This window comes from Palaemon carinicauda, chromosome 43 (genome assembly GCF_036898095.1).
Source record: "Palaemon carinicauda isolate YSFRI2023 chromosome 43, ASM3689809v2, whole genome shotgun sequence".
In the NCBI taxonomy this organism is placed as follows: Eukaryota; Metazoa; Arthropoda; class Malacostraca; order Decapoda; family Palaemonidae; genus Palaemon; species Palaemon carinicauda.
Genome location: NC_090767.1, coordinates 54,130,362 through 54,137,985, shown reverse-complemented (window position 1 = coordinate 54,137,985; position 7,624 = coordinate 54,130,362). Strand labels below are relative to the sequence as shown.

Here is a 7,624-nt window from a genome sequence, read left to right as displayed (position 1 = left end):
TATTACTAGCGTACTAATCAGCTTTTCATACAAACATCAATCCGACAAATTACTCCCTTAGCGAATGAGGTGGCCACTCATACAGCTTTGAACTGGATTAAATAGGGGGTATTGTCAGGGCTATGCAACTCATTCCTTTGTAGCTGCTTGCTGTGCCGTAACCTACGCCAAACAAGGATGTTCACGGCGATAAATATCATCACCGTGAAACACAAACTAGCCAGTATTATGGGGTGAAGAATCTCTTTGTAAGTCGGCGACAGGTGGTCCTTTTCGGTAAGTTTCATTAAGTGTTTCGCCACACTTCCTTTATAGGGGAGAGGAAGTGCGGGCGTTGTAGAGGTCCACGTGAAATTCGCGAAGTAAGCACGTTCTCTGATGATTGTCCGTAGGCCAGTCACCATGGAATTCGGGGAAGTCCCGATACAGCCATCTGCTGCGACGAAGATGTGGTTGTGGGATGTGGATCCGTCAGGGCATGATATATTGAAGCCGTCCTTGTCGTATCGTATCCACGAGCCATTATTTAGTCTGCAATTGAATTCTTTATTGTCAAAGGGATAAAGCTTATCCAGACAATTTTCACTTGTATGGGAGAGAGCACCGTCTAGCACTATACCTAACTCGCATGAATCCATCAAGTTTTTACGGAATTCAAATGAGTCAGCTGTACATATTTTTCTATCCATTGCGTCTGAACAGTGAGTTAATTGATTTAAGTCTTTAATGACCGTATATGTTTCCTTGTCTGGGGAAATCAATACGTGTCCTGTCAAACTGGATATTACTGGATTTGAGTGATTCGTCATGAAAGTCGGAAATGGTGATATCCTGTAAGATTGCCAGGCATCAGAAGAATCAAAGGGAATTGTAATCCTAATCTTGTTATTATCTACGTTTACTGTAATTAGGCTGTAATAAAATTCTAACCTATGTTCGTCTAACAAAGGAACATAGCCTAGTTTATCCCTAGTGTTCTCCAGAACTAATTTTAAGTAACGTATAGGCAACAAATGGGGCGACAATACACCTTTAGTTGCTAACGTGATAGCTTCTACATAATCCTTGGATTTCTCAATGAAATGTGCAATTCTGTTATGTATGTGATCTATCTTTGAATCATAATACGTTAATGTTGCTAACAAATCCTGTACTTCCATAATTTGAACGATATTATCTGAATGTTCATTTAACAAATCCATAATTTTATTGATTGAAGCTAACTGATCCCTTAGTTCTGACATAATCAATTCATCTTTATGAGTCAAGAACTCAATTTTCTTATTTTGATTACTAATTTTAAGACGATTGGAAAGTCCTAAACCTAAACTTGCAACAGACCCAAAGATGCTTAATGCAGCATAAATGAACGGATTCCGTCTTTCTTTTTGTTCGTGTCCTACAGTCCACATCAAAAGGTCATAAGCCAAAGATCCTGTCTCTCCAGTCTTATTCTTTAAGTCATCAGATAGCATCTCTGCAACTTTAAATGTTGATCCAAGCAAACTCTTAGTAGTCAAATGAAAATGTCTCCTATGCAACTCATCCAATGATGCAGAAAACCTTGAAATGGCGGTTCTTAAGCTAGTGACATCATTCTCTTGAAGAAAAATTGCTTGCATATGCACTTCGACAATTACGTTGGTTGATGTAATAAAAATGTCTTCTTGTCTTTCAACTATATTTCCATATTTAAAATATATATTCTTAGTCTTAGAACTCATCCCATACGAAAAAAATGTCTGAGCGAACAATATCACTCCCAACAACAAAAAATTCATCTTGGAAACCTGTAACGAGAAAAAACATATGTAATTACTCCTGTATTAAAAAGAAAACTTTTAAATTGAAATTAAAATTTTTCCTCACTTCTTTTTAATTTCTTATGTGAGACAATGGTACTATTCTCTCATCCGTGGGTTGGGCTACATTTTGAATTCTAAACCTATTGGCCGTTAATATTTCCAAAATGTTAAATGGGCCTTCAAACTTAGGTGTTAGTTTATAGTTGAGCCCTTTTCTGACATTGATTTGAATATAGATGTTATCACCCACGGTATATGTTTTAGTTGGTTTCGCTATTTTATCATGATTCCTTTTCATTATGATTTGTGATTCTTCTAAATTCTTTCGAAGGATATCATATCGACTTATACTTGCATTTATACATTCTTTTAAAGGATTTGATAGATTAGTTGTAGGCGTTAATACATGGAAAGGTGTTCTAACTGGGGTACCATACAATGCTTCATGCGGTGACATTTTAATTGATATATGATATGAATGATTCAGAGTACTCAGTGCCGCCGGTATTGCAATATCCCAGTTGGGGTCTGATCCCCCTAGTGTTACCCTTAATATATTTAATATCTTCCTATTTGCTCTTTCCACTAGCCCATTCGACTCTGGGTGATATATCATGGTATTGATCTTCTTTATTTTGAGGAATTCACACAATGAGGTAAGAAAGTGATTATTAAATTCACCACCCGAGTCTGAGATTATCATGTGTGGAATTCCATGTTTACAAATGTAACACTCGTAAAACTTCCTAGCGCATTCAATCGCAGTTTTAGTTTTAAGCGCTATTAGTTCTGTATATCGAGTTAAAGCATCTATAATTACTAAGAGGTGCTTATTCCCTCTGTCTGACTCGTAAAATCCTGTTAACAAATCTAAATGTATTCTTTCAAAGGGTTGATTGGGAACAGGATAAGTTCCTAAGCTAACAGGTGTTTTCGTATGCCCTTTGTTTTCCTGACATGTGCGACAATTAGCTATGTGTCTTTTTATATCTGTAAGCATTGTATGCCAATAAAACAATGATTTGGCTTTCTGTGACATTAATGAGAACCCAGGGTGTCCATGTAATGGATTTGAATGCAACCAATTCAGGACAGTGGAAACAAGTGAGTTTGGTACTACTACCTGGTCGTTAGTTACATGTGGTGTATTGCGGGTTTTCCTTGTCACAGTCCTACACAGAATATTATCTTTGATTACATAATTCTGCTGCTTATACTTTATATATTCTTTTTCTTTATGATTGCCTTTCAAAGCATTTATAATTGTTTCTATTTTCTGATCTTTTCTTTGCTCAGTCTGTAACAATTCAGCACTCCAGCCTAAATCTTCTTGTTCAGATATTGTTTTTACAATAGGCATGGATGTTGATATATCTATTAATTCAGCTAAAGACTCCGTACAAGATGACACGGGGTTGCGTGATAATGCATCCGCAATGATATTTGCTTTCCCAGGTAAATACCCGATTCTTGCGCCAAAATCTTGAATGATTAAATGCCACCGAGTTCGTTTAGGGCTGTGATTGAAGCCTTTAAAGAACTCTGTTAGTGGTTTATGGTCAGTAAGAACCTTAACGGGATAACCGTAAATTATGAACTTAAAATGCACTAGCGAATTAACAATAGCTAGTCCTTCCTTGTCTATTACTGCATATTTACTTTCGGAAGTTCTCAATTTTCGAGAATAGAAAGCTATCGGGAAAAACTGTTTATCATATTGCTGAAGCAATACCCCTCCCACTCCTAAGTCTGAGGCGTCTGTTGCAATGAAGAATTCCTTACCGAAGTCAGGAAATTTTAAGATAGGAGAACTACACAGTTCATCTTTCAAAGTATTAAACGCCTGTTGATGTTGCTCAGACCATATGAAATCTACGCCCTTCTTCGTAAGATCAGTTAAAGGAGCGGCTATTATTGAATAGTTGCGTATAAAACGCCTGTAATATCCACTACAACCCAGAAATTGCTGTATTCCCTTGACATTAGTAGGTATGGGAAAATTACGTATAGCCGACACCTTATCATGGACTACTTTAAGACCTTGGCTTGACACCATGAAACCCAAATATACTAATTCTGTTTTGAAAAATTCACACTTACTAATCTTTACCCTTAAGTTATGTTGTCTTAATCTCTGTAGTACTAGTTCTAACTTACGTAGATGTTCTTCTAAGGTGTTGGAAAAGATTACAAGATCATCCATATAGGCATGCAATATATCCCCTAACAAGTCTCCAAACACTATGTTAATCATTCTTGTAAATGTTATAGGAGCACAACGTAAACCAAAAGGCATCCGTAAAAATTCATAATGTCCCCTGGCTGTGCTGAAGGCTGTGTATGGGATACTATCTTCTTCTAATGATATCTGGTGAAAGCCTTTAAGTAAGTCCAAACTGGTAAAATATTTATTCTGACCTAACAAAGACAAAATATCGTCAGTACATGGCACTGGGAATCGATCAGGGATCGTTTCCTCGTTTAGACGACGAAAGTCGACACAGATACGCCATGTTCGATCTTTTTTCGGTACAACTATTAAAGGAAAATTATAAGGGCTATTTGATTTTCTAATGACTCCTTCCTCTAACATTTTACCTACTTCATCATTTATTTCATTCTGGAATTTCATAGGGAGTCTGTACGAGGGTACATATATAATTTTCTGTTTGTCTTTTAACCTTATTTGATGCTCGATCACATCTGTTTTCCCTAAGGATCCATCCGTAGTGGAAAAGACATCTTTATATTTATTTAAAAGTTCAAAAATTTTCTGCTGAATTTCTTCGTCTTGAATGTCCTTACTGATTTTATTTTTAATAGATCGTAAAAGGGATTCATCCGCAACTGATTGAGAGTGATTGATTTCAGCAACGGTAAGAATACGATGTTTATAAACTTCTACATCCAAGATATGTTGATTTTTGTGAATTACTAAAGTGTTATTTAAATGATTACAGACTTCGATATTACATTGCTGATGTGAGCCTACTGTATAAATAGCTTGTGTGACAGACAATCCGTTGGTTTTCAAAGTATCGGAAAGGATTAATATTTCAGATCCCGGTAGTGTTTTCTTTATTTGCACTATTAAATTCGAAGGTATGTTTGGTTCGATATATTGCGTGCAAGATGATATTACGGGTGAACGAGAATTCTGCTGGGTCGCGTGTATTATTTCTTTATTAGTGAGACAAGTTATTGGTTCTTCAACGTACGTTACGGTTACATTTGTCGTCTCCTTATTATCCAAAACAGACTTTAAAGTATTAGAAGACTTATAGAATTTCCCTTTGATATACACGCCGTGCTTTGCAGGAGCTAAGATAATGTTTTGATTTCCCATAGATGGGTATCCTATAATTACAGCTGGATACATATTAATGTTTTTCACAACAACAAATGTATCGGCAAACGTGCGATTACCGACTCTGAACTGAATATGAGTTATGCCTATGACGTTTAATTCATTATTTCCTATACCTGAAAGTCTGATTCCTGATTTTTCAATCGGAAAGTTCGAAAACAACAAATGATGCGTCTTCAAATCCATAATATTACGTGGACTACCAGAGTCAAAAAATAACGTAAAGGATTTGTGTTCTAAATTTACAGCATATAAGGTTGGCCGTAACTCATTTTGGCTTATTATTGTATGAATTCGTTGCAAATCTACGGGAGCATGCACTGTTTTACTTAATTCGGCCGTGTGTTTCATAGGAAAATCTATTGTCTCACATTTATCTGATAAAACATTAAATTGATTATTCAATACTATTGATGTTGACATAAATGACCTTGACCCAACATCACTCTCTTCCCCTCTAGAGTTAACTATGTGGTATTTGCTTTGTTCTGCACATTCTGAAAATTAGGCTGACTTTGCGAGGTCTGGTTTGACGGCCCAGGCTCAGCGATATTTGAAGAAGTGTTTGTTTGTTTCGGACTCTGAACTGCATTGACATTTTGTTGTTTCTTCTTATTGTTAAAATGAGGATTTTTCTTTTTATTTCCATATGGAACTGACTGTGGAATTGACTGTGTATTTCTAGGATATTGTTGTGTCTTACGCGCGTAACATTGACTATAAGAATGTGATCCTGTGTTGTGAACTGAACAAAATTTCGTTCTACAGTCTGCGCTTATGTGACCTTGACGTTTGCAGTTGTAACACGTCACTCCCGCTACTGGATTATTAATTACGTTCACTGTTTGTGGTTTTGTTTCATTCTTAGCAAAAACTTGAGTTAACACGGGATCGAGATCTGGACACTTGGACATGTGCTTCTTTATCTGTTTATAGACATCCAATTCCGTACTTGCAGGCATTAACTTCTTATCAAAGCACCGCACTAAAGCTTCAGGCAACATAAGTGTCATGCAAGTTAAATACATTAATCGTAAAAAATCTTTCACGGAGATATTATCGTTAGTAACCCAAGTGGAATTACCTAAAATGTCCTGATATTCGTTAAGCCTATCAGCTATGAGAGCTGCTCTCTCAACAACATTAAGCCGATTCATAGTGGCTTGATTAAGTGTATTTCGTAACGTTAACACCACATCCAAAGCTTCTTCACCCCCATAGATCGCGCGTAACCTAACTTTGAAATCATCCCAAGTAACTGCTTCCTGAAATGAAACACCTCTTAAATACGCACTCGCATCCCCCTTAGAAAAATCTATAAAACTTTTAGCTTCTTGTAATTGTACAAAAGGATCTACGATTTGTTTGGCATTTAAATGGGCATCAACGGATGAAATCCATGACTCCACATTTTGTGGCAAGAACCCGTTGACACGGCCTTGAAAAGGAAGGATTGCTGACCTGGCATTTACAAGCGTCACAATTGGAGGAGGATTAGCCTGGCCTACACCACTAGGTCCAGGGGTAGGGCTGACAGGAGGAGCCATGACTGCTGTATTCTTTTTTTTTCTATCTCTTTGACCCCTTTCAATCCTATCAAAATATCTATATGAGTACAGACGCCCACTGCGTAAACGCATATGTATAATAAAATTCCCCCAACAATGTTACTAATCCCAATACATTTCCCCCCAAGAGTTTATGAAAGAAAAAGGAATTAGCACAAAGAAAGAAAAATTCTAAATGAGAATTCGGAGTTTCTTATAACAAAGTTTAGGAATTCACTCACCCCAGTAATATTTGACTAACGACTTGTGACAACTACACTTCACTGCACAAACTGAAATGAATACAAAATCTTTGTACTTAGCTTTATATGTAGTCGAGTCGTCTCTCTCTCTCTCTCTCTTGATGTTTTGTTAGCGATGTCTCGTTCTAGTTTCTTGTAGAATGTAGGTCTTCCTGGATATGTTTTGCAATAGTTGAATGCCAGTCCTTGGGTTTCCTAGGATGTTGATTGAAGATTCTATTTGTATACTAACATATGTTGGTGTTAGCATTTTCGTTGGACTCAGTCAAAATTGTAGATATTTGTAGATAGTTCTGAGTTCTTGAAGATCTTTATCAGGTATTACAGCTTTTATGTTGAAGTCTTGAAGATATATCTCTGGTTTTACAGCTATTTATTTTTGAAGTCTTGAAGATATTTCTCTAATTCTTAGAGTATAACCGCTGTCTTTGAGTTTAAGCGCTGCCACCATTTATTGGTGTGCTACTGTCTTAAGCACACATTTGAGTATGAGTTGTTTTCAGATGTATTTAGATGGTTTATTGAACACATCTTGGTGGTTTTTTAAGTTTTATTGTATATAAACAACAGAGTTAAACATCTCCATCACTGGAGGAAGCTGTGTTGGTCCACATGACCAATTCTGGTGAAGTTTAGACAAGA

The 7,624-nt window shown here is 36.6% G+C and overlaps 1 long non-coding RNA gene across 1 annotated transcript; it reads right to left on the bottom strand.

The window, feature by feature from the left end:
* Positions 1 to 240: 240 nt before the first annotated feature.
* On the bottom strand, positions 241 to 7,023 carry LOC137633429 (uncharacterized). The gene is made up of 2 exons (XR_011042211.1): positions 6,962 to 7,023; positions 241 to 531 (listed from the first exon to the last, which is right to left on the bottom strand). It is a non-coding gene; the product is annotated as an uncharacterized lncRNA (long non-coding RNA).
* Positions 7,024 to 7,624: the final 601 nt, after the last annotated feature.